Source organism: Mirounga angustirostris, unplaced genomic scaffold, assembly GCF_029215605.1.
Source record: "Mirounga angustirostris isolate CCGP_5_RB_7025 unplaced genomic scaffold, mMirAng1.0.hap1 SCAF_10, whole genome shotgun sequence".
Taxonomy (NCBI): Eukaryota; Metazoa; Chordata; class Mammalia; order Carnivora; family Phocidae; genus Mirounga; species Mirounga angustirostris.
Window position 1 is genome coordinate 54,703,915 of NW_026991718.1, and position 27,086 is coordinate 54,731,000.

The 27,086-nt window shown below is 38.3% G+C and overlaps 1 long non-coding RNA gene across 3 annotated transcripts in view; it reads right to left on the reverse strand.

The window, feature by feature from the left end:
- Nucleotides 1-1,295: 1,295 nt before the first annotated feature.
- Nucleotides 1,296-27,086, reverse strand: part of LOC123851228 (uncharacterized) — a 90,627-nt gene continuing 64,836 nt past the window's right edge. For all 3 annotated transcript variants that reach the window (XR_010405995.1, XR_006792503.3, XR_008506885.2), the window contains 4 exons: nucleotides 21,043-21,103; nucleotides 7,585-7,636; nucleotides 1,748-1,803; nucleotides 1,296-1,646 (listed from right to left, as the gene is read on the reverse strand). This is a non-coding gene — a long non-coding RNA (uncharacterized LOC123851228). The remainder of the gene's footprint in view (nucleotides 1,647-1,747; nucleotides 1,804-7,584; nucleotides 7,637-21,042; nucleotides 21,104-27,086) is intronic.

Here is a 27,086-nt window from a genome sequence, read left to right on the forward strand (position 1 = left end):
CATCCTCTTTGGGGGGAAAAAAGGAACATTTTTCTCTAGAAGGGAATTACACCCCAGCCCCAAGATCTTGCCAGAGACAGGCTGGACCCATGACAAGGAAATTGCTGCATTTGAGCCTACATCTGATGTTTAGGTTAATAATCAAAGCAGTTGAGGTGAGAGAAGAAACACTATACACGTCCCATGTGTCAAAATACTATTGCTCTAGAAGCTCAGCAAGATTTGGTTCTTTCATTTATAATACAATCCTAGCATTCTGCAGCAGAGATGTACGAGGATCTTTACATTGCCTTTGCCTAATTTATTTCATCTTTGTTGCTTGCCTTGGAGTGGAGACATTTCTTCTGAGTACTGTGTAGCTTTCACATTTTATGTGCATTTCATCAGGCAAATGTCAAATTTGCTAATAACAAGAAAATCTCCTCATTTTTAATCATGCCACTCCTGTTGCACGGGGGTGGGGGGTGGAGAGGGGGATAGAGGAGGGAGCATAAATGCATGGAGCAGTCTGGCCAAAGAGAAGGAGGAGAAAATGCTTGTTTGGGTTTTAAAATGACACACGCTCTGTTACCTCGATGTCTGCATCAGTGCATCATTAAATTCAGGATTTCAGGAGTTAATAGAAACTTGGTTATATTAGGGACGCTTTTTCAAGCCCAGGTTTGAAGCAGTATAATTATGTTCAACTGCTGTTGTTTGGAAAGGGCGAACAGCATCTTAGGCGCAGAACAATGAAATTACAGCTGAGATTTAGGTTAGCAAAAGCCGTCTTCTTCAGGCTTTTATGATTCATTATTTCCCATTAAATACAGTATTAGAAGTGTACACTAGATAGCTCATGGTTGCTGCTCTCAGAGCACATTATCTATATTACACAGGTCTGGGGAGCAGAATTAGAAAACTTTGGGGGAATGAGCAATATGTGTTTGCTGATAGAAGTACCATATGGCTCATCTTCTTCAATTGCTTTCATTGCGACTCTGATGCTGGAGAAATTAAAGTTTTATTTGATGTGGCACAGCTTAATGAACTGTCTTCTGTTAGGAAAATTGAATATGTTTCCTGTTATTTGAGCACAGAGCCTCCATGGTTTGGCTGATGAGGGATGCATTATGTATTGTTTATTTAGCATTTTGAAAACAAAAGCAAGATATTGAAGGTAAAATTGATTACTGCTGGATTGCATTATATAATCAAGTTTTCTCCTTTTAAATTTCCCTTTACAATCCTTTTGTAATGTTTTAAAATGAGATCGTTTCATGTTTTCGTTTTTCAAAAATACACAGGGCTTGGTTTTTATCGAGATACCTTTATTTGTAAACAAGCCACAGGAAACTCTAAAAACTCAGTGTTGTTATATTTGTGAAGTTCGAAGAAGAATGTTTGGGAATAAGGAACGTAATTCAGTTTGTGTGAATCTAATTGCAAAACTTCCAGTTTGCCCCCAGTCGATTTAGAGAATCCAACATTTGCTAGTTGAGAGAGGGATGTCATCTTCTTTTGTTTGAAATAGACCACTTCAGAACATGCTGGGGAGGGGCCATAAGAAAAGGAAGAGTTTCTGGATATTTGGAAATGCAAACCTCAAAATATCAAATTTAAGATTTTTGAGTTAGTTGTCGGTAAATGAAAAAGCCGGCTTCAACCTGTGAATTAAAAAAAAATGAAGTGTATACTCCATGAATTTAGATTTTTTTCAACTAAATAAATGTGATTAAAGAAAACATAGACTCAAAAATATACTTACAGGATGAGAAAATTGGGATGTCAATCCATGTGAATGTTCTCCACTCCCTGAAGAATCTGCAAAGAGATATGTTTAGCATTTTTGTTTAATTTCCCCATTTTTGTTTTGGACCCGATCATGTTTTAGAAATATAAGATCTGAATAAACTCTAAAAAGACTGAATGCAAAATCATCTAATCACTGTGTTTCTTTCATTTTTTCAGTGAGAAATAATCCTCACATGTGCTGATGACTCAGGCACATGAATCTGCAACAAGCAAGTAGGACAAAAAATAGTTAAAATGAATCAACATTTATCTGGAAGATACAGTCCTGACCTTAAAAAAAAAAAAAAAGTCATTTATCTTCTGTGTCCTGTGATGTTTTGAGGATTCTGGCAAATATGGCAGTTAAACAAACTTCTCTCACAATCTAAATACTGTCTGTTCAAGAGAGGCTTCTAATGTTTATAGCTCATAAGTAAAGAAAAAAAAAGAAAGAAAGAAACCCTGGTATTTTACCAAGACTAGTGCTCTTGAAAATGTCTCCGAACAAAGTGTCTAAGCAAAACTTTGGCCACAGATATTCTCAATTCCTCATTCTTCCTCTGATTTTTTTTTTTCAATGAGATATTTTCGTATTCTATCATTGCACTCCTTTTCTTGTAATTAACAAATTAATTTCAAAAAATTAATGCCTGACTAGTGACCTGGTCATACAAACTTCCTTTAGAAACAGTTGAGAAGAAAACATCACATTTTTATGAACCCCGTCTCCTGCCAGGGGCCTCGGAGGAGGAACACCATTATGCATTGTTATCAGCGTGGTGTAATTTGACTGTTGACAAAGTATCCGCGGCAGTGAGAATGAGCGCAGTTAGAAGTGTGGCGGATTGTAATCAAGAAGATGCTTAGCTGTGCAACGCTGCATCTTGAGCAGATTTGAATCAACATTGCCTTAAGGGGACACACACACACATAGCAAAAGAAAAAAAAAATCCATTAATTTTTAGAGGAAAATTAGAGTGGCACTTGATGAAGTAAAATTTGACGTGCGTTAATTGCTCTGCAGCTCTCCTAATTAGAGATTTTCAAATTCTTTTACTGCTGTCACCAGGATGGCACATTGTCTTACTCGACAAATCCTGAAATTGCAAATTCGTTTGATCAGGAAGTTTTATGGAGGAAGATTGGACTGTGTCCTCTAGTCAGTCCATTTCCAGAATGTGGACCGCTGGAGAGGAGAGGGGTTTCCAGCATTACCTTCACCACAGATAAAAATAGGCTTTACTAAAAGAGTTTCATTACAAGACTTAATGTAAAGGAAGCAGGTGCTGATGCGATTTTCTTCAACAGATGGAAATGTTCCTTTGATACTCATGCCTCTGTTTCATATGAAATATTTCAGGTGGGGGGGGAGCCAGTGAAAGGCTGCATTATACCCACATTCTCATATTTCTACTTCTATCCTTCAGAAATTGGAGAGAGGGGATTCTGAAAGGCCATGTCACATTTCCCAGGGCTGAAGTCCTAGGCAACGGCAATCCTGGTTCCCCTTCTTATCTTCAAGTAATTACACTGCTCTTTGGCCCTCGGGATGGCACCAAATATGACACAATAATAATTTTGGTTTCCCTTTTTCAACCCTTCCGTCTAGCCCTTGAACCTCTCTTAATTCATTAACATATTGAATTTTTTCAATTTTCCATTTTCTTGCACTAACAATATTAATGCCGGGGTGAAAGCTTGATTGGAGCTAAATTACTTGTTACCTGCTGGCATTTACTTATATGGCATTGAATTATAAAGCTTGGCTATTGTCATGCCTTGGGCGAATTGTTTATGACACCAGTAATAGGAGTAATTGTTATTGTTGAAATTACCTGTCAGCTACCCATAGCAGTGGCCCTTGTCCCACTGACAAATAGTGACAAGGGAGAGGGATCCTCCATGCGTCCCCCTGATGGCTTCTCCTCTGATAATAAGAAGTGCAGGGCCTCTGATAATTCACCTGTCACTGTTGAGTGCAGCTCAGAGAGAGTTAGCCAAATTGTTGTCATTCACTTTGACAAAGACGGCAAGATGCTCTTGTGCAAGAGGAGGGTTATGAAAATAAATGAAATCGTTTACACCCCCTTTGTTTGTTTGGCTCAAGAATCGCCTGGCTTTGTATGAGGTTGTGAAATCGGGGTCCAGTTCTAGGTGTACCTCTGCTCACTCTAAGATGAGGATCCCGCGGAAGAAAAGGCACCTGAGAAGACTCGCTATTCTGCAATTTGCGTTAAGCTATTTCAAAATGATTTTCGGATATAAAGAGAAAGTCAGTGAGACTGTCACGAGAAGTCTGAACGTGTGGTTGAGTGCATTAGTTTATAGCACGTGTAAAATTCACACCTTTTCTCTCCTGTCTTCCTTTTATCCCTCCTTTTTTTTTTTTTTGAATCCATGCAGGCATTCAAATTCAGTAAGTGTTGAAAAATGCACAAATTTCCCAGTTGCAACCAAGTTTTCTTTAAAACTGTAGAAATCTGCATCTTTGACTCTTCAAGTCTTTCAAGATTATATAGTCAAATTTAGGATTATTATTGCAAATGGTCGTTTCCTTTCCATAACTTATCTCTTATTTATGTAATATCTTCATGTGTAAAGAGATAAATGAAACGTAGTTCCAGGTATGAAGCATCAATTATCACAGGCTAACAGAGGAAGCAAAATGACTCTGTTATTGCCAGAGCTCCAATATAAATATTTGCATTTTAAAACCCCTTGGTTTCAGCCTGTGAACCTGTCGTGGGCAGAGAAGGGGCAGGAGGTGGGGGTGGTGTCTGGGACTGTCCACCTCTGAAAGAAAAGGACTTTAAAGTAGTCAAACCTTTGCTTTTATAAAGACCAAAATCATTCTCACCATTCCACAAAGGGCATCATTTCACGCTAGGAAAATTCTTATTTTTAGGGGCCTGTGAGGTTATTCCTCATAGATCTTCTTGACAAATACTTGCTGTTATAAGACGTGGAAAAGAAAAGAAAAGAAATAACTAGGATAAATGTAAAATATTGGCTCCTTATAGGATAGTAATCATCTGTTTATTGGTCTCTCTATCAGACAAGTAATGACCAAGCCCAGCATTAAGTGCCAGCAACATGGCCTTGGGCCTTTCCCGCCTAACACCGGCCATCATCTGATTAGAGAACCTCAAAGAAGTCACTATTGCATAATTTTCTGGGTCTTAACAGCGCAGGTTGGCTGGCAGGAAAACTACCTAAGAGGGTTGATAAAGCAACAGTGAAACATGATTTTTATTTACTCCACTTACATCTTGCTCTCTGAAAAAAGTCTCTGAGTATCTCAGACGCTGGTGGCTACAGAAGAAACCTAAAATTGGTTCAAATAGGAATTGTGGGAGAGGTGGGGGGGTGGGGGAGGCAGCGGGGGAGGAGAAGGCAGGGACGGGGGGAGGGGGTGCACGGTGAGACAGGAAAAGTAAAATTATCTATCCCTTAAAGCTTTCCATGAGCTGCACCTAGAAGTAATTAACAACATTGTTATGGGCACCTAGACATTTTCTTAGGTGTTCTGTATTTAAAGCAGGTAAATAAGTTTTTAGCAGTACTAAAATCATAGATGCAATAACACGATGATGGGAATAAAATGAGTTTTTAATTCTTAATAATAATGTAGTCATCTAAACGCAACCACTCACTGGTTAACCATGTTGAATGTCCCTGATTAACAAGTGGAAGGCAGTGACATAATTAAGAGGTTATCGGTAGTAATAAAAATGCTCAAACCTGTCTTGGAATGTGATCCCTTTAACAGATAATTTTTAAGAATGTAGCATGTCCTTGCTTTCTCTGTCGACACACACGTTAGTGATCCCAGGAGGGAAAATAAACATACGTTTTTAAATGAAGATATTTAAAATGTACCCCATATTTCAGCGTGTTGCTGTAACCTGGTCTTTTTTATGTTCCTCCTATAAAACCTAAATTAAGCCTCTTAGGAGTGGTTTTGCTGTAGGTTTCATCTAAAAACACAATACATTTTAAATGGTTCCAGTACTTGAGTGCACTTTAACATGTGATCACTAACATGTATTCTCTTCCCCTTCTTCCAAGCAGCAGGCTTTTAAAAGGATGAGCCTTCTTTAAAATTTAGCTTCGTTTGAAATGTAAACTTTTAACAAATAGTAATTGCTCCTCTAGCTCTGTTGATAAAGTGACTGGCAGCAAATCTTTTCTCTCTCTCTCTCTCTCTCTTTCGTGTAACATTTTGAAACACCCATCAATGTCAACGGAAACTGCACACATCTCCTTTGCTGCTCTAAATAAGGCTCAGCAATGTTAAGGAAAATGTCAGAAAAAGCTCGGTGGATTAAAGTAACATTTCTGCACCGTGTCACAGAGAATGGCAGGGCAGACTGGTCTGCGTAATTCTGAAATATATTTTGTGCAAAATGCTTACTCTCTAAACCAAATGAAATTTTATTTGGAAAGATTTAAGATTGTATTTGATAACATACAACATCCAGTTGTTTTTCTAGATCTTGTTATTCCTTAATATGCCTTCGGTACGTATTTTTTAAATCAGAGCAATGATACACACTTCTCTTTGCAGTGCGTTTCTCCACCCATGTGCAGCGTTAAAATACATTTCAGACTCTTCAGTGCATTTTTCTTTTCCTTCTCAAATTCCTAGGATGTTCATTCAGTGAAAGCAGTAAAAACGCTGGGCTCTTGCGCATGCATATTTATTGAACTAATCAGTCCTTTTTCGCTTTAAATAAAATTTGTATATGGCTTTGGAGATGCTCAGAACAGTTCACTTAGAGTTATAAAAATACATACATAAAGCATTTACATTTCATTCATGTATTAAAATAAAAATAAATTCCTGGTTTGAGATTTTTAGTTTTGTTCTATTTTTATAAAGAATATTCAATAATTGCAAAAGAGTATAACAATAGTAAAGTATCTCATAGTATCATAAGTACATAATTAAAACTTAACAGTTAAAAAAGAAAATAACTTACGGATTCATTACTGGATACCAATAGACATGGCAAGATTAGTTTTACAGAAACAAGGTAAATCTCAGCTGATTTTAAGTATAAACTTTTTCCAAACAGTTTAAAAATGAATTTAGACAAATTTGTCTCTTAACCTTTAAAGATTTCCTGCCTGTTTCTGTATGTCCTTTATTACATTAATTTTTTATTTAAATTACACCATTAACTGGATATGAATTTATCAAGAATACATGTATTGATTTATAAAACAGTACCATTAATTATTATAATAGCTAGATGTAGCTGATATTACAAAGCCATTTAAAGGTTTTTAATATAACTTGGACATACATAGATAGATAGACATTATGGACAAGACTACAATTTAAACTGGCTACTAGCAGTTAATGAAATCCTTGATTTATATTCTAGTTTAGAGATTGATTATATTGTTGCTTTGTAAAACTATTTATATTATGCCATTTTTCAAAGGATGTCTCAATAAAAAAGCTAAATAAAATATTCAGTCAATTCCCAAAGGAGATTTTGTTTTCTATATTTTAAATGCTAGTGAAAATAATTGATTGTGTGTGTTCCAAGCTTTGTCATTTCCATTCCAGAGGTGGCTTTCCTAAAGGGAGCCTCGTTTGCAATGCACACTTTCGCACACTCTTGATCCTTGCAGAAACAAACCCCTTCTCTTTATTTCATTACCAACACTGCTCCCCGCCCCCCCAACACACAAACCCATGTATATTTCAAAAACCCCGCACATCAGGACACATAAGTCTTTTTGGCATCTTTTATGTTATGCATTTTTTTTTTCTTAAGGTTGTGGAAAGCTGGGACTTACCCCAAAGCCGCAAAGCAGGCAATCACGAAGAGTATTTGGGTAAGAATGCAATCTGAAGAGAAAAAAAGAAAAATGAGGAAGAATATAAGCAAATAACTAACACTTTCAAATTACTTTTCAAATGATAATTAGCCAACGAGTAGATTGAAAGTTAAATTCTTTTCACATTGTACTTGGTTTGGGTCTCCTGGTCTCTTTATTTATATCACTTTTCCTTGCCTGGCAACATATGTTACCGATTTATTATAGTATTTTTACTGTTAGCAGACAAATCTAAAGGCTAGCTGAGAAGGCTAGCTTCATCTGATGACTTTCACAACAACTGCAGGGCATCCTTGAGGGTGAGCCAATAGGCTCTTTTGAAGCTATAATACTATTAACCATTTTGATGCCGAAATATTTCTTATAGCTCAAGTTGGTTCTCTTTTTGTAGGTGCTCTGCGTTTTGCGTATATAAAAGTTTAATGTAAATGATTTGTTTAGTAAATATTTCACTAGCCTTCTAAGCACTTTCTTCCATGTGTCCTAAGTTGCGTAAAAGCCATATGAATGCTTTGGTTTCTTTATTTTCCCTTTCTTTTACAGGACACTGAAATCTGGACACACATTTATAGGTAAACAGCTATCAAGCATCACATTAAGTTGTCATTTCTCCCTCCCCCACGCCATTAATTTTCTGCTATGCTACTAAGAGAAACAAATATCCCTTAGAGTTGCAATGATCACATCACTGATACATGTACAGCCCAGAAAAGTAAAGTTCAAGCGAGAGAGATTCTTTGGGGCTAAGAATCTGAAATTACTTTCCAAATTAGAGATGCCGTTCACTATGGCCATTTTAATGGGTACGTGGTACTAGCCAAAGGTTTATGCCTTTTAATATGTATATGTGAAAATGTCGGTTTTAGAACTGCATTTGTTGACTAAAGGTATTCATTTTAAAGCTGCCAAAATAACAAACTTCTATTTTTGATCACCTGTAATTTACTGCTGTCCAAATTATCTAGTTAACTTTAATTTAAAATCCTGACAATCTCTTTCTCCACTGAAATGTCCTGTGCGGTGTTCACTTACAACTTCAGGTACATTTTATAGAATTTCTTCTGAGTATGTACGGCTTAAAATTTTAGAAATTAAATCTCACATTTTGGAAGCCAGTGTCTCCTGTCTACGAGGTCCAGCTCGGCAACTAAAATTTAATACAATTTTGAAATTAGAATTCAACGAATAAAACCGAGACGTGCGTGGCAGCACTTAGCGGTCTCACTGTCAAAAAAGTGAACTTTGAGGACCTGAAATGCACCCTGCAGCCCTGGGGTGCAGAAGGTGCTAAGAGATATTGTCTGTCCAAACTCACCTAGCATAGTAGACCGTCTGCAAATCATAGCAATGCCATAGCTTTCCAACATGTTTCAGAACACACCCCCTACCTGGTTTTAAGACATTTTTATGTAGCATTTGCCTTTGGAACAGGTGTAAAATAACTACCATCCATCTCACCACTCAGCTAATTTTATTTTTTCTTTATTAAAAGTTCCCGGATCTTCAAATATATACTTCAATATACTTTCCATAAATTTTATTTTAGTATTAATTATAATTACCCCAGCACAATAATAACAAGCAAATTTTATATTAAACATCCATACATATATAATTTCGTCCTAGTCTAATGTCGCTTAATCTTTAAGGAGGTTTATTCTTAAGACCTGTTGTCAGATATTTACCATATTTACTTCTTTTGTCCCCAGGAGGCATCTTATGGGGACTCTAGGTAATTTTAAGTCAGGAGCAATTATGATCAAAAGGATTTCAGCTTCAGAGAATGAGGCCAACTTTCTGAGAGCATAAATGCACAGCAGCTCTGAAAGTGATCATGTGTAGGGTTATGAATACCCAGGTGACTCAGCGCTAGCCCTGTCATTTCATTCCATGAATGAGCCCATCCGAAAGGCACTGATTAGGACACATTCATTTTAAATATTAATTTTCTCAGAAAAATGAATAGAGACAACTCTGTTGAAGGCCCTAGAGTTTCCATCTTCAAAAGATTATATTCTTGAACCAAAACAGAATCTCTAGCAGAGTTTTATCCCCGTATGTGGAAGCATGCCAGCTGTGTACATGGTGCCCCAAGCTCCTTGATGCCCGATGCCTGTTTCTCTTCTAGACTAGGTCCTCCGCTCCTTGATATAGGCCCTTAATAGAGGAAACGGGCTGGACTGTCCCTTCTCTGCTTCTCTTAATCTGCCCCCTCCACCCACCACATTGTCTCTCCCTCCTCCACCTTAAAGCAGGTGCCTTTTATTTATTTTTTTTTTTTAAAGATTTTTTTTTATTTATTTGCGAGAGAGAGAATGAGAGACAGAGAGCATGAGAGGGAGGAGGGTCAGAGGGAGAAGCAGACTCCCTGCCGAGCAGGGAGCCCGATGCGGGACTCGATCCCGGGACTCCAGGATCATGACCTGAGCCGAAGGCAGTCGCTTAACCAACTGAGCCACCCAGGCGCCCCGAGCAGGTGCCTTTTAAAGGCCTGAATCTAAAGACACAGGTTCCTCTGGCTTCCTGGTTGGGGCTCTGTTGTTATCATTCTGTAATATCTCTAACTGGCCCCTTCCAGCAACTGGTCCAACCCTAAGCTGGGATCCCCCATTCCCTGTTGCTCCTCACCTCTACCCCGACCCCCAAGGGCCACCCCCCTGCTTTCTGTTTTGTCCATCACCTCGGTTCTTTTCCCCTGTCTCTGACCTGCACTTTTTCTGGATCAGACGCAGGCAGGTTGAGAGGTAATGAGAACCAGATGGACATAGCGCAGAAATTGCCCAAATGGGTATGAGAATGTGGGGAGCTGTCAGGCATGGAGAGAAGCTGGAATTTTTCAGCAATAAAATGGGATTTATCGCCACTCTACCACAGTCATTGCCGACAACCGTTTACCTTGACAGAAACCCCATTCCAATAGGCCACGCTGATGCAGATTCTTTTTTTCCAAAGAGTGATGATTGGTATTTGTTCTAAGGCTCAAATGGCCTGCACTAAAGGTGAAGCATTAGGCCAAAGCCCTGTATTCCCCACTGAGGCAAATGAACCTGCTAAAATAAGTTCCTTCCACAATGGCTGTGTAATTGAAACCAGAAAGTGAGAGAATTTGATAAATTGCTTGACCCTGAAGGAATGTTAAGGTCATAAATTTTCATTGCATTTCTCTCTCTCTTTTTTTTTTAATTTTTATATATTGATTATATTTAGTATTTGCTTCAAAATTCAACAAGCTTCCAGATCATCGGTTGTGGCCCCAGGGGAGAGCACAGTAAATCATCAATTAAGAGGGCAGGGGGGCCATTCTCCCCTCATCTTCCAAAGAGGAATGTCAGCTCCTCAGTCTTCCAAGGACAGTCATGGAGGTGTCTTACATCTCAGAATTATCCCAACTTTGCACGCAATTTGTCCTGGCGTGGACAAAGTCAAATCCACAGGAAAGATTTTTCTCAGAGGGTGCTGCTACACTTCTATCATTTAAGAATGATGGACTGTTAAGAGACTGGCAATCCATTTACAGCAATCACACCCACACACCTTTTCCCCCTGGAACCTAAAAGTAAGAACAATGGTATTTTAGCCGAAAAAGGTGATCCTCTTTTTTTTTACGTAAATTGAAAGTGTGCCTGTGTGTGTGTGCTCGAGAGCACTCGTGCTGCTGAATGCTGGTTTTGGCAAGTCCGCTTTGAAGTTTTTCAAACTTACTTTTTTAAAATCTGGATTACCTTAATGTGGAAATAAAACATAGGTCATAAAAACAGCCCAAACCACATGTGACATAATGTAAAACGGACTCAAATACTAAAGTCATCACATAGTAGCAAATTTCTACGCATCTTGCTTTAAAGTTTTACTTGTTTTTCTAAGAAGTGAATAAACTAAGCTTGTCAGCATTATAATTTAGCTGTATTTTCTACCAATTACTTGTAGTGATACATTACAAAGAGTGTCTATATATATATATATATCGCCACTCTACCAAGTTAAATAATTTCTTGATAGCCAAAACTTCTTATCCTTGAAAATTTTAAATAACCCATCTCCTTTGTATTTGTGTGCTTGACTTGTTCTCACTGTTAAATAAATAAAATCAGAAGTATTTAATCACTAATGCATAGCTTTTATGTTCAGAATTTTCAGAATTCACGAGACCCGAACTGGGATGCAGAGCAGAATTTCTGATTGACCACTGGGACAATTTCTCTAATTTAGGAAAGAGTCATGCCAATTTATTTTCAACTATTAATGATCAGTTTACAGATTGAAACCAATACTAGCTCGGGGATGTGTAAGCATTAAATAAGTACATGTGCATTTCTTGAAAACCATCTAAACTGTATAAGAAAAAAATAATTTATGGTGCATTCTTTTAAGTATTATTGGTAGGGGTGAGGCTAAATAATTTCCAGTCCTGTATCCTACTTTGTTTTGCTCAAAAGTAATTAATGACAATATTTATTCAGAGTATTTCTATCTCAAAAAATTTTTCTTGGTCAAGTAAAGAAATTGGAAAGAGAGTCCATAAAAGAAATAAATTCAAATTCTTATTATTCCAAAACATGAAAGTCAGAGAATTTGTGAGTGAGGCAAAGCAGTAAGTAATAAATAGTTCCAAGGCTGTTGAAAATCTTAGAATCTGGCACCAAAGTACAGGGAAAAAGATAATTTTCATACATTAGTGCTTATATGTATATATATATTCTAATAAGAACTCAGCAAGCATATGTTTTCATCTTATAGAGGGGAGATCATTATGTACATATGATCTACTTTTAATCTAGTGGCTTTGTCAGTGTTAAAAATGTGACTTCCTTCCTCTGCACTTAAAAATTTCATTGCAAGACTTTCAGAAAAACAAAAAATAAATAAATATATGCATATGTATGTATATACACATATATAAGTATAAATAAAATATGAACAGAAAATGGCTTCAGTCACTAATATTTTTGCAAACTAATGTTCAGCTGATGCAACTCAATTTTATTTTGCATCACATTAGTGTCATAATGGTAATGACTAGCCTTTATTCACTAACAGTTTGAGTCAGCACTTTGAGACATTTTCAAATTAGGTCATACTGCACATTTGTGGCTGATACAAAGGTTGATTAAGAGAGCTGCACAATTTTAAAGTGATGTGGTGTGAGTTGAATTAAGTTCTCTCTGATAGTTACGGGAAATGTGAGCCACCATAAGTAAGCAGAAATAATGTATGGGCTATAGGGGGAGAATAGATTTCCACAGAGTGCTTGAAGTCATACTCATTTACAATTTCACAAAGTCCTCTGTCTGTTATGGAAGAATTCCATCATGGGGCCTAGAAATAAGCAATGAATTACAATAAGGACACTGGAGGCCTGGTCCTCAGTCCTGTTGCAATGAAAGTCAGTTTTTGCCTTTATGTCCCTTTTGATCGTCTCAATAAAGAGCTTTTTTTTTTCCTTCTAGACACTGACTACTGCTTTTCTGAAGTCAAAATGATCCCGTGTCACAACCAAACCATTTACCTATAATGTGACGATGCTGAGGTCTGGCTAAATCACTATGCAAGCTGGACCTGAAGAGAATAAAAAAGAAAAGAAGGAAGAAGGTCCACTTAAAGTGGTCTTGTCATGGCAGACCCACAACCTCACCTAAAATGTGTAGGCACAGGACTGTCTTTAATGCACCCAGCACTTCCAATGAATTGTAAAAATTACTCCTGAAAGGCAGAGTACCTTTTCATTGGGTTTAAGGAGAACAAAAATAAAGGCTGAAACTCTTACTTGTTGGTTTGCTCAAAAGGGCAAAAATAGCTGTTATTATTAACACTCTATTTACTTCACACTGCCCTCTCTGTAGCAGAAGGGAGCCAAAGAAGACTATATATAATATATATATTATATATTATGGGTGCAAGTGACCTTAAAAGCCAAAGAACCTGGAGAAAAACTGAAACGAAAGAAAAGCTCCATCCTTGGCTTAGCAGGCTTTGATCCTGAGGACACAAAAGGAGGTCCCTATAGTTTCTCTTGCACATACACCTGGCTTCCTTTGCACTGGCATCCTGAGACATATGGGATCAAATCACATTGTGTTTATGTCTTTGTTGTGCTTTTTCAAATTTCAGCTTCCCAGGCAGACCCTTCTGTACTCCTGGATTGCGTCCCCTGGGGAGGGACGACCCGGGTGTGCTGCCCTGCACCCTGCAAACCTCTTCCCTCCAGTTTCTTCTCCGTTTCTTCGAAATTCCATCTGAGCTTTCAGGGAAGTTTGGACTGAACTTGTTTTCTCTGGGAGAAGACATAGGCAAAGTAAGAGGAAGGACCCAACTAAAAAAAAAAAAGGTGTACAAGTTTTTTTAAAAAAACAGATGTGCCTAGGGGCCCCCTGGGTGGCTCAGTCAGTTCAGGGTCTGACTCTAGATCTCAGTTCAGGTCTCCATCTCAGGGTCATGAGTTCAGGCCCTGCACTGGGCTTCACGATGGGCATGGAGCCTACTTAAAAAAATTAATTAAAAAAAGAATAAGTGCACCTAATTAGGAACATAAAGTTGTAATAGTCACAATCATTCTCAATATTCATAAATATGTTTATATTCCAGGCTCCTTAAGATTTTTACAAGAATAAAAGGCAAACAACCTTCAAATCTTGGGAGGGATATAAACAAGAACTCTTTGGAAGGGGGGGAGGGAAAAAAAACAGGGAGGGAAGGAGGAAAAGGAAGACTGATTTCAGCTCTTTCAGTCTGTCCCAACAAAGACCTGCTCCCGAGGAATCCATCCCTGTTCACTGGTTTCTATCTTTCAGCTGTGCAAGTTATGAGCCATGCAAGTGACACGTAAACTTGCTGCCTTCAGTTCTGCTGTCATGACTTTCTTGTGACAACACACAGCCAGTACTTTTAATAAGGGATAACTTGAATTTGGATAACTCCTTGTTCTTGCTGAACTACAGCGGTTGCTCTACCCGGACCTGACGATGTATCACAAAAGCAAGAGTCCTGGAACGTCCTGTGACCCAGATTAAAACACAAATGTCCCTGGGTTCATGGTCTGCCAATTAATACCCGAAGCAATGGTGGCACAATGTCTCAAGCACATACGTTTTCATTTTGAACACACCCCTGGGGTGTGCAATCACTTAATTTACATTTTCAAAAGGTCACTCTTGGTACTCGCTAGAAGGGATTATATATTTTACTTATTTTGAAGTAGGCTAATTTGCCTAGCTAAGGAGACACACCTTTCCAGCTCCTAGGATGAAATAAATCTGAATCAGCCGTAATATCGCCATGAACAGACAAAAGTATTTTTGCCATTTTGTTAAGCAATTAAGGGAATACTTGAGTTTCTCCAACAGTTTAATTTAGTACACAAGAATAGCATCTAGTGAGCTATGTTTATTAATAGTGGGTTTTTTATTATTATTTTCCAGAACAGATACAGTAACATTACAGGGGTTCAATATGACTTTTGATGATCTGGCATGCGGTGATTAAATAAGGTTAACCCTCATTTTCTATGCTAATAGGATATTTATAATCTCCACAGCATATCCAATTTAACGATTTTATTCTCTGTTGTTCAGAAAGTATTTCTTATTAGCGAAAGAGAATACCCTTACATTCACCACAGATGCTAGTTTAATTGGGCTTGAGTGCATTGTGTATAATTAGTCCACTTCTCTAATATTTCATCTATAATTACACAATGAACAATGTGCTTAAATTTCATAAAATTAGTGGGTTCAAAAGAAAGACTTCAAAAAAAATGAGCATTCCATTCTCAAGCTTTCCCAAGCCTTACTGAGAGCCTGATGAAAATACGGCTCAGGCCAGTGTGACTTCTGTGAATGGGGAATGGATGCCCAAAGGCTCTGAAGTTAAAAGCAAAAATAATGGTCTCCTCCAGCTCCACTCATCCCACCCAATGACAATATTAGTAGCAGAACTGTTTGGTCCAGGTCCAGCTGTCACTGGAGAAATAGGATTAAAATCCCCACTTACTGTATTCCCAAGGTCCCTGCAAATGTCAGCCTTCAAGAAGGTATTTTGAATGGCAAATCTGTTTGGTTTGGGGTTTGGGTATTTTTCTCCCCCAGCATTTAGAGCTCTTTTGGGCAAACTCATTTCAGATAAGCAGCCTATGAGGTTTATCATGGAAATCAACCTTTCGTTCTGTTAGGAATATGACCAAGTAGAGAAAGAGGGAGAACAAAAAGAGAGAGAGAACCTGGTTTATGATTTTGAGCGTTCCTTTATTGATGGAAGGAAGTTAGTGGAACCTCTGAGTGTGCATGTGCGTATTGCCCATGTTAGTTCAAATGAGGCTGTTTTTACACTGGCAGGATACTTGCAGAATTAAAAAAAAAAAAAAAAAAAAGGACTTCAAGGACAAAAGAAAAATGTATTATGGGGTTTGGGGAGAGTTTTCCCAAGGGCCACAGGAAGCCTCCTTGTTCATGCTCAGTGCTGTCCAGCTCAGGGGAGTTAGCCAAGGTCAACAACATGTCCACATGTCCCCTTCAATGTGCCTTCTCTTGTAGCCCTAAAATATCCATCTTATAAAGGTCCTTAGAGGTTTTTACTTCCTCATTTTGCCTTCCAACGTTGTTGGAATGAGATGCCAATTGCCAAAGTGACCACTGGGACTCAGCAGCCTACCCACTGGTCAGCAGACAATGAAACATCCCCAAAGATTTCAAACAGAATCACCTTTTGAAAACATAGCCTCTAAGTGAAAAAGCAGTCCGTTGTTACATTAGTCAGGATCTAGTCAGGAAGCTAGAGTGACCACCAGATAGTTCAATAGGGGGATTTACACTAACGAACTAGTCACAAAGGTATTGAAAGAACTAGAAAGTCAAATGGAGACCTGCCAAGAGTCTAGCAATCGCAGGAAGCCACTGCCATCCCTAGATCGAAGGGACCAAGGAAAGGGGACAGGTTCTGGGACCTCAGAGGAGATGCAGCTATTGCCAGAACCACTTTGAAAGCACAAAGGGACAGGGCAGGGACTATCCAAGCCTCTCCCCTCCTCTCTACTCAGAGGCTTCCTTGGCAGGACCTTTGTAGGAGGCAGATGGCAATGTATTTTGCAGGGCTAAGGCCCCTAGAATATGAAAGAGCAAAAAAAGAGCAGGAATGGGGCTCAGAGCAAACAGGTACATGACCAAGCAAGGTTCCTTCTCAACAGCCTTAAGACTTGTGTATGAAGATAAAATTCCAAATAAATCCCAGTGTGAATACAGTAGTAGGAAATTGATATTTATGTTGGTTTCCAATTCCTAAGGTGCTACATCAAGGAGGACCAACTAGGAAAACGGCTATCATGTTGAGGATAAACATTTGAGCAAAGTCAATCTATTTTAGCTATGTGAATTATAAGGGGACACAGGTGCTTAAAAGGTGAGGCCACCCTCCATCCCAAACCCTTGAAGTTGTTTGTCAGGGTAATGTGTCATTTTTCACCCCACTGTGGCCCACCAGCAGTAGAGTGAGGTGCAAATAGAAGGTCAAACTTGACTTCAAGTTTTCTGGGCTCCATAGACTTTGTACAACCCAGGATTTGCTTGAACAAAGATGGAAGGTTTTGTTTGGGGATACTTTGCTGCACCCCAACCAAGCAGCCCGAGACTGTTCATGTTCCATGCCCCTTCACTGTTGCCCCATGGCCAGATCAACTATTGAAAAAGCAGTGTTTCTATTGTCTTCATAACCCTTAAACTATTCTTCCTGGACACCTGCTAGCACTAGTAGGGTTTGTCGTTCAGGCTCAGGGACAAGGTCACCTTGAAACCTAGACATGAGGGTACTTTCAAGGTTTAACATCTTCTCTTCCTGATCCTCTATTTTCAGCCGTATCACTTGTCCATTATGATGCATGCCGCAGTTAAAAGAGATTTGCATTTGGTCCGACAAAATGAAGATTTCATAAGTTAGCTTTTTTTTTTTCCTCCTGACCAGAATCCATATTACTTGGAAAGAGAAAGGCCAAAGGGAAATTATTGCTATTTTAGACAGCAGCATAAATTTTCTTCCTATTTTTAACCTAGCTTTTAATTTAATAAGTTTTATGACCCTTATATTAAGTACATATGTTTTACAAGACATTGTGTCCCTTGAGTCACCCTGAATTTGCTCTACTGTACCAGAGTTAAATGAACGAATACCATGTTTCTGATTTTAGCTCACCCTGCATCTGATCCTTTTAATATGCCCGGTAAACCTTCCTAAAAACAAAGAACCACAACACAACTCAAAGGCCATCTAAAGGCTAGCATATATTGTTTTAAATGAAGTGAATGACTGTGTGTCCCTCTGAAGTATTTTAAATTTTGGATTTTTCTCACACTGGTGTTTGTAATAAATAATGAAGGACATGCAAAGTTGCGGAAATGGTCTTTCTTCTTCAGATCTGGCAATGAAGCACACAAACACCTTTATGGGTTTATTCCAGTGGCCAATGTGAAGACATTTTTCCTTCAAATTAAAGTTTCAAAATCAAAAACAACCAGATTTGGTCACCTGAAGTAATATTAATTTTCTTCTACAAAAAGTTCCATTCATCCTGTGTTCATGGTCATTTGAATATAAGTTTGGTGCTATTTAAACATAGAGAGGGTCTCACCAGTCCTAAAAGAAAGATTCTTTGAATAATTATTCTGTGGTTATTTAAGAAGAACTTTTTGAATTCATACCAGAATGGAGAAAATCCACCTACAGTGTTAGTGTAGAGGTAGGTTTAGCAGTTAGTAGTTGGTTAATGAAGAGGTAGGTTTTCCTGAGTTTATAGGGAGGTGAGCAGTAGGCAAGAGGTGTGGGAACAGAGGTGTGGTCTGACTCAGAGTGATGTGTGTAAATAGTACAAAACTATAACCACCTTGCTTTGGTGACAAAACTTGTTCTTTAATTGTTAAGATGTAACAGGTTTCTATACCCCACCAGAGTACAGGAGCCATTGATTAGCTGACTATTCAACCAGAAAATCTTCATAATGTAATAAAATTTGTTTTGAAATATGCTTTATAAGTTTTCTGCTTCAATTCTGATTTTCAAATGGTTTCCCTACATATGCCAAAGTTTAATAAAGCAAGAGCCTACTAAAAGTACATTTTAGGTCAGTGGATTGAGGGTGGCACAAACTCAAGATGGCAATATTAGCCTTTACACCACAATTTCAGATTATGTGCCAGACTGTACGACTGTGTACACTTAAGTTTACTAATGTATCAAATCCAATTCAAGAAGCCATTAATTTCTTTCCTTTTCATTTTGTTTGCTTTTGTCCTACTTCAGTGACTTTGAAGGACATGACCTTAAGATATAATTGGTTATTCAGTAGAACTTCCCTCAAAGATCTACATAAGAATTGATGTTTATTTCACAATCATGTATAGGCTCAAAATTGATATGTTGCCTTGTGATTTTTATTGTTAGAGGAAACCATCCATTATTTTCAAAAGGAAAGAATCTCAGCCTCTCTGCATTTTATTTTCAAAAACGAGTGGCCAAAATATTAGACCTGTTTGAAATCTATTTAAATATTGGTCCTTTGTAGATTATTTGCATTTAAAAGGTTGTTTTGTTTTTTTAGTAAACATGTAAGGGTCTCTAATATCTAGAAACTCTTGGTCAGTCCAACCATCATGGCCACTCTGCTGAGAAATACAGGTTAGGATGGAATGTTGGCATTAGGCTCCAGGAAAACAAGGGCTGGCCATTTTAGCCTGTCAACTAGAACTCCTGGTCACCTCCCAAGGGGCAAATTGATGTCAAGTTCTGCTGTCTGTCAGGATTAAGTGCCTGTTTGCTTTTTCACTAACATGTGGTTTGAGAACAAAGCAGCTCAAATCTCCTCAGTCCCTAACAAAGCATCTCAAATTGCTGAGTAAAATTCCTTAATCCCCCATCTTAATCTGAAAACACGAGCAGCACATGGTAGAAGGCTGTGGTCTCTTTTTGTGTTGCTTCTCCACTCCACCCACCCCCATCTCCCCCACTCCTGACCACCTCCTCCTTAACACTACCATTAACATGTGCATTTGACTCCCCCTTATAAGTGATTCTTCAGTAGAATATTATCAAATTGGAAATCCAGGTAACTTGGTCAGAGATCATGCTGGTTCTAGTCATTTTTATTCCTTATCAATTTCCTTTTTAAAAGTGAAGGGGAATAATAAAGATAATAACAGAAGGATTAATTAACCATCTTCACGTACCCTTGAAGTTTATATGTACATAAATAGTATTGTCAAAAGTCTTAATGGACAGGATTTGACTGCTTGTTTGCAACATTTGTCAACTCTCCATCTGAAGTCAAAAGGATATGGGGATTTTGCATACAAACTTAGGATATTTTCACTAGGTAAGAGAAAGAAGCAAAACTAACCCCAATGACTGGTTTGGAACTGTGAAACAGTCTTCGTTAACACGTGGCAAAAGAATTGGCATTCAGAAAATATTTTCCATGATTTGTGTATGTTCATTACATATTAAGGATGAAGACTTTATCCATCCACTAGACTTGAAAGGTTTCAACTTTTTGCTACCTTAATTTGCAAAGCATTCAAATCTGCACATTGAATTACATAAAACCCTACTTCAACACTTCATGATGTCTTTCCCTAATTTTAGTTGAAAATAGAATTGGTAGATTTTTCTTAGGAGGATATTTTGCAGAGCTGCCAAATTAAGTTCTGGTCTTAGGGAAGCTGAAACCAACTCATGGTGGTTATCTTTTTTTTTTCTATTTTTCAATAAGAAAGTTGAACAAGATACACCATAAAAAAGTAAAATAAGGGGCACCTGGGTGATGGAGTCAGTTAAGCCTCCAACTCTTGGTTTAGGCTCAGGTTGTGATCTCAGGGTGTGAAATCGAGGCCCAAGTCAGCTCTGCGCTCGGTGTGGAGTCTGCTTGAGACTCCCTCTCCCTCTGCCCTCTCCCTCTCCCTCTGCCCCTCCTGCTCATGCTCTGTCTCTCTCTCTCTCAAATAAATAAATAAATCTTTTTAAAAAAGGATTAAAAATAAAAATAAAATCAGAAAACTCTACTTCACTCCAAAAATTTCATTCAGTTGAGTGGTAAGATAGATTCTGATCTCATGGGTTCTCACTTTTTTTCCTCTTCTTTCATAACAGTCTCCTCCTTAAAACAAGTGAAGTATTAGTGTATGTGCTGCTGAAGCGAGCACTGAACAAGTTAATGCAATACGTTTCCCTAGTAATCTGGGGCTCTGTTGCTGTATGTAGATCTCTGAAGAATGGTAATTAAGCTTTATAGAGAATGTAAAAAATAGGAGACCTAAAACTTGCCTACACCCATGAAAATAACACCTGTACCAGATTTAATACTACCTCTTTCCTCATTTTTCTTCCTGGCGTTTTCACTTGCTACAGGAACGGGTGAAGGGAAAGAGCAAAAAAAGAGGGAGGTACCTGCAAACATCATCATTCTAAGTCAAGTCTTCATCGCCAACTGTGCCTTTGGAATGTTAACCTTTATTAGAAAAAATAACATAATTGGAATTCAGATACAAAACTTCACATTTCTCTCAGTAAATTTATTCATTCTCATAAAATTCCCACTTAAAAAGTAGAAAAGGCTCCCTCCCCAATTCGGAAATGGTTATCCTTTACAAATTACAGGTTTTTAAGCTCATCACTTTTAGAAAAATAGAAAATCTGGACAGATGTTTTAGCCTCCTAATCCATAAATCCTCAAACATGAAACTTCCTGCCTCAAGCCCAAGGTGGAAGGCAATGACCTCAGATGACCCAAATAAGAGCAATAATCCCAGAAAAGCTTGAAAATACAGTACATAGCACATGTGTAAGAGCATGAACCATAGCCAAGCTGTCTGTGTTTGAATCCTGGTTCTTCCGTTTCCTAGCTGCGTGAACTTGGAAAAGTTACTTAACCTCTCTGTGCCTCAATTTCCCCCGCAAAATGAGAATATGGTCATACCTAACTCATATGAACATTAAATGCATTAATATTTGCTAAATATAGCCCTGTATGCTATCAGAATTTTTGAATTTTTTAAAAAATTATACCTTACCAGGATAGTCTGAAAATACAATCTCTTTTTTTCTACTCTATTCAAAGAAAAGCCCTTTACATCCTAAGATGACAGCACAAGAAGAAAAAAAAATGGTGGGAGAAGGGGTTTTTTGCTCAAAATAGGGCAGAATATGCAAGGCCAAAAAATTGTGAATATGTGAAATACATGAAAAATATATCTTTAAGGGGTCAAAGGATTTGGAAAAGGATATGAAGTGTTTCATGTCCTAATAGCCTACCTTAGTCATAATCAAGAGTTCTTTGAGAACTCTTGATTATTCTAGGAGAGTGATTTTGTTAAATCAGCCATTAGATATTTAGGCTATACCTACCTTGGCAAATATTTATTACTAGAAGTTGGATTTGAGCAAATAAATGCCATATTTTGGGACATGTTAATAACCTGAGTTGAGATTCCAAAACAAATATTTCTAATAGTTGGGTTTTTTTCTTTTCCCCCAATGGACATGCTCATTTTAAGCATTAAATAAAATAGCACATGGGTGGAAGTTTCTATAAAGTTTTTGCAAGCTTTCTCATATACCCTTCCAGCTATCATTTAAACCAGCACTCCTGGTTGCCCCATTGAAATAGTCACGAAAATATTTTCTTTCATTCACTCTTTCAGCCAGTATTCGATGAATCTCTAAGTGGGCTAGGGCCTGCGCTAGGTGTTGTAACACAACAGTGACCTACACAGACACGACCCATGCCCAAAAGCATACGACCGGCAAGATTCCCTGATGACTAACGTATACCCATATGAGAATGTTGGAAAACCTTTTCGTCTCTAGTCTTCCAACCTGTGTTTTCTCAGCCTCTTCAAGATTAGGAGTTATGGTGACCGGGCCACAGAATCTGTAATACTCAAGACTCTAGCTAAGAGATTTGGGTAACATTTCAAGACATTAATCTCATTTCAGTGTAACCAAGGTCCCAAGGCTAAGCTTGAATGAGAGAGTCCTTTAATACAGCTCCATTCAGATAAAGCATGTCGGTGGTCCAAGAGCAGCTGAACATTTTGTTGAGCATTGTATCAAGAAAGTTTCTGTAAAGGACAAGGTTCAAAATGGGGGTGTTACCACCCACACATGTACTGGAGCAATTAGAATGTGTGGGAGAGTCTCCAAACTTCCTTCAGGCCATAACTCTTCTTCACAGGTTGTACTGCAACTGAAATCATTAAAGATGGTTCCAGTCACATACTCATGAAGCCAGAGCCAATGATGCAATTCTCATGCTCTCTAGCTGGTTTTGCCATATCTCACAGGCATAAACTGGTCTAGTTGGTTTTGCCATATTTCACAAGTATAAACTGGTCTAGTTAGTTTTTCCATATCTCAGAGCTATAAACTCATCCTAAACCTAAATAATCTAAAATTATTTATTTGCAGTCACAACCAGTCAAGGGAAAGACACCAATAAGTCAATTTACATATAAATTGAAAAAAACTTTCAAAATACATTCTTTAACAATAAAAGAACTGCTGGTGTGTAGAATGTACCACACATTAGCATGCTCTAAGAAAAGTCTTTCCAATCATATTTAATTATAAACCCAAAGAAAACCTGAAAGAAACTCCTCATGAAATGGAGGGCCTTATAATGAAATGGAAGTCCAGCTAACACGTGGTTTTCTAACTTTAATAAAGCTGGTATAGAACAGTGAGGGCCTGACCATACAAGTCTAAAGATATTGATGTTTATCTCCACTTCTTTCACTGCTTAACAGAACTTTGGTTTTCTATAAAGGTTAAAAAGAAAGAAAGAAAAACTGAAAATAACCTAACAGTTCATCAATAGGCAACTGGCCATATAATTATTAAAAATGATTGTGTGTGTGTGCACGTGTGTGTGTGTGTGTGTGTCGTCCTTTTGGCATTCGTGCCATATTCTTCTTAAAAATGCAGGTGAGAAGACCATAGGCATAGTATGACCCCATTTGGGAAAACACATGTTTCGCACAAAAAATAAAAGTCTGAGAGAGAACACAAAGAAGTGAATAATGGTTATCTGTTTAGCGGGCTTTCCTTTCTCATTATTTTCTATGTTCCACCTATATTTTCAGAAGTTGAAACCCAGGTAGGGCTTCATTACATAAACCCAGATAGGTGCAGCCAAACTATCACTTCTAAACGTTTGTGCCTAGACAGAGGGTATCTTCATTTACATCTGTTAGATTTCAATTCCACAGAAATCTGTGTACTACTGCCTGCCAGTAAGTTTCACATAAATAAATACACCAAATATATGCATGGTTACGTACAGACATACACACAAACTTTACAAAAACATGAATGATAAAGACTATTAATAATCACCCACATCTGTCCACATGGCTACCCTATCAGCAGTTCTCAAACTCCAGGGAGCATGAAAATCCCCTGGAAGTTTTGTTAAAACACCAATTGCTGGTGGACCCACCCTCAGAGCCTCTGATTAAGCAGGGGGGCCGAGAATCTGCATGTCTAACATGTTCCCGGAGATGCTGTTGCCACTGGTCAGGGAACCACTTGGAGAACTACCGACATAGCAATGCTATTTTGCCTACGTGATGGAAGCCTGAGGGTGATTTGGTGCCTCTCTGTTCAGTGTGTTCAATTCTACTCTCGGAAAGATGGTAAACAGCTGTTCTTTCTCCTCACTGGAGAAAAGAGAGGGAATGGAATTAACATGCCGCATAATGATTTAGGTTTGCTCTGGAGGGAGAATGTCCTTACATAAGGATTATTAAGTGCTAAGATGGGCTTAGAGGGTTACTAAGAGGAAGTTGTTGTTATCTGCCTCCCGGGAGATTTTTCAGAATTTACAAACCTAACTTGGATGGAAGGGAAGAAAGAGAGTCGACATGAGGGGCGCTTGTTATTTTCAGGTGAACCAAATCCATTCCATTACCTTTTGCTGAAATGGGATAACTACATATTTTCTCTTCCTCTGTTCCCCAATCAGAGTGATAGGCAATTGTTCTCTCTGTTTTCTCTCACCTCAAGGAGAGTGTTTCAGATTCACATCACATTGAAATAGTTTAATTTGTAACCTTTCCTTGAGACAGAAAAACAGATCCACCAGGACATCTTCCTCATGCTAGGGCAGAACCAAATAAGAGGTTTACATCTAACTCCTTTGAGGAAAAAGCCCAGAGCCCAGATATCAGCTCAGTAAATCTTACAAAAGGTTGCCTTCAACATGGGTCCGGAGCAATGAGAGAAAACATTTGGAGAATGAAAACAGGTTTAGTTATACAGCCTACTCAACTAATTTTCTTCAGGTTAAACTCTTTGTTCTCAGCTGTTGGCCATCTCAGAGAATAAAACAAGTCTCCATCTACAGCCTACATTTCCCTTCACTGGTTACACATGTGGACTTTTCCATGGTTCCCATCATGCAGCTGGGAAAACGGACATACTACTCTCCCACCACATTTCAAGACCTTGGGCTCTGGTGGGTGTAAAACCTGGATTCGCAGCTCCGCCGACATTTCCTGCCTGTGTGACCTTGAGCGAGTTACTTAAGCTCTCTGTTCCTCCTCTGTAAGATGGAATCAATCATACCTATTTCCCCTGGGGATTAAATGAGATGCAATGTCGAGAGGACCAAGCCCCATGCCTGCCTCACAGGAGGAGGTCAACAAATGTTACTTGTGTCTCCCTTCAAAACCCAGTCCATGAGGAGAAAATGGGCTCCTGGACAGGAGCCATTTGATGGCTCTTAAGTCTGATTCAACATTTGTTACAAAGCTAATCTTGTACATAGATTTTGTCCACTTCTTATCTTCTCCCAGGTCAGTGCAACTTTGCTTCAATGAGTGCCTCTGAATTTTCACCAGCCTGTGTGGTAGAAAAACCTCTCCTGCACTGGTACATTAATAAACTAAATTTTTTGGATGCAATTATTTAATTAACTCCAATCAACATTTCCTTTGGAACCCATTATTTCCTTTAATATGAAGTGAGAAAACGGAGAAATAGCTTTAGAGTCAACATTGGTATTTAGATTTCTCTGCTTTATTTAAAAAAGCAAATACTAAGCTCCAACTATTTTCAAATGGGGCCTTATTCAGATTATAACCAAAAAAAAAAAAAAAAAAGAAACACACAAAAAATAAAAAACCAATAGCTACAAAATGAGAATAATATGATTATATATCTCAAAGCATTATTAGGAGGATGAAATGGGATAATGCATGCAAAAATATCTTGCAGAGTTCATAGGACATAGTTATCGGTAATTATTATTATGATGGTTTTGAGTACATGATGATGAAAGTCCTCTTCAGATCTAAAATTAGGTGCTTAGAAGTAATTTAATCCTCAGGAAAGCCTGTCTCATTCCTTCACTCTATACATACCACCTTCCTAGACAGATAACACTTAGGGCCTGTGGACCATATCCACAGCAAATTCCTACTTGTGCCATAACTTCGTTCTTTTTCATTAATTTGTAGGAGTGGGCATTTATAGACCATCTCTAAATACATTTCTTTCATAGTTGACTTACGTCTTCCATTCTTGCCCTCCCAGTCCATGCTTCAGAAAATAAGCATGAAATCATAATCATTTGGAACTGAAGGGACCCTAAGGGTCATCTAATCCACTCTTGTTATTTTGAAGATGAGGGACCTGAGATTCAGAATGTGAGGTGACATCCCAAAGCCCCCCAGCTGGCACTATCACACCCAGAACCCCAATTTCTTCCTTCCCATGCCAGCAGGTAGGGAGGTAAGGCAAGCACTAATCGGTTTTAGATATTTGTTGCATAGACAATATGTTTGTTTTTATTTTCCTATCTCCAGGAGTTCTTTTATCTGCAAATGACAGAAACCAAACGAGTAAACTTTAGCAGAACAGGGTTCCACTGGTTCATATAATATGGCCCCAGGCTGCACAGAAATTCTGGACACAAGAGACTTGAAGATCAGGGCTTGTTATTGGTCTCTTGATTCTTTTTTTTTTTTTTTTTTGTGGATTGACTACATTTTTTCAGACTGACCTTCTCCATAAAGCTGCCCTAACATAGGGAAAGGACTATGCAGATTGGACCACATGATCCTGAATATAACGGCAACCCACACACAGGAACATAACTGAATAAAGGTGTTACTTTTCTCACATAGCAAGAATTATGAAGGTGAGCAGACTAAGGCTGGAGTAGCCACTCGAGATGATGGTTTCAGTGATTCAACACTCTCCCTATTCCTACTCCATAGTTCTTAGGCTTCAGACATGCCATGTTTCAAGCAGAAGAAGGGAGAGGAGTAAGGGCAAAAGTCACCTGTCAGCTGAGAGTGACCCTTTTTATCAAGACAATAATTTTCCAGAAGTCCCACACAGTAGACTTTCAATTATATCACATTGGCTGGAAAATGGGAGACAAGGTCACTTTTGGCTCCAGGAAAGTGTAAAGAGATGGATATTTTCAA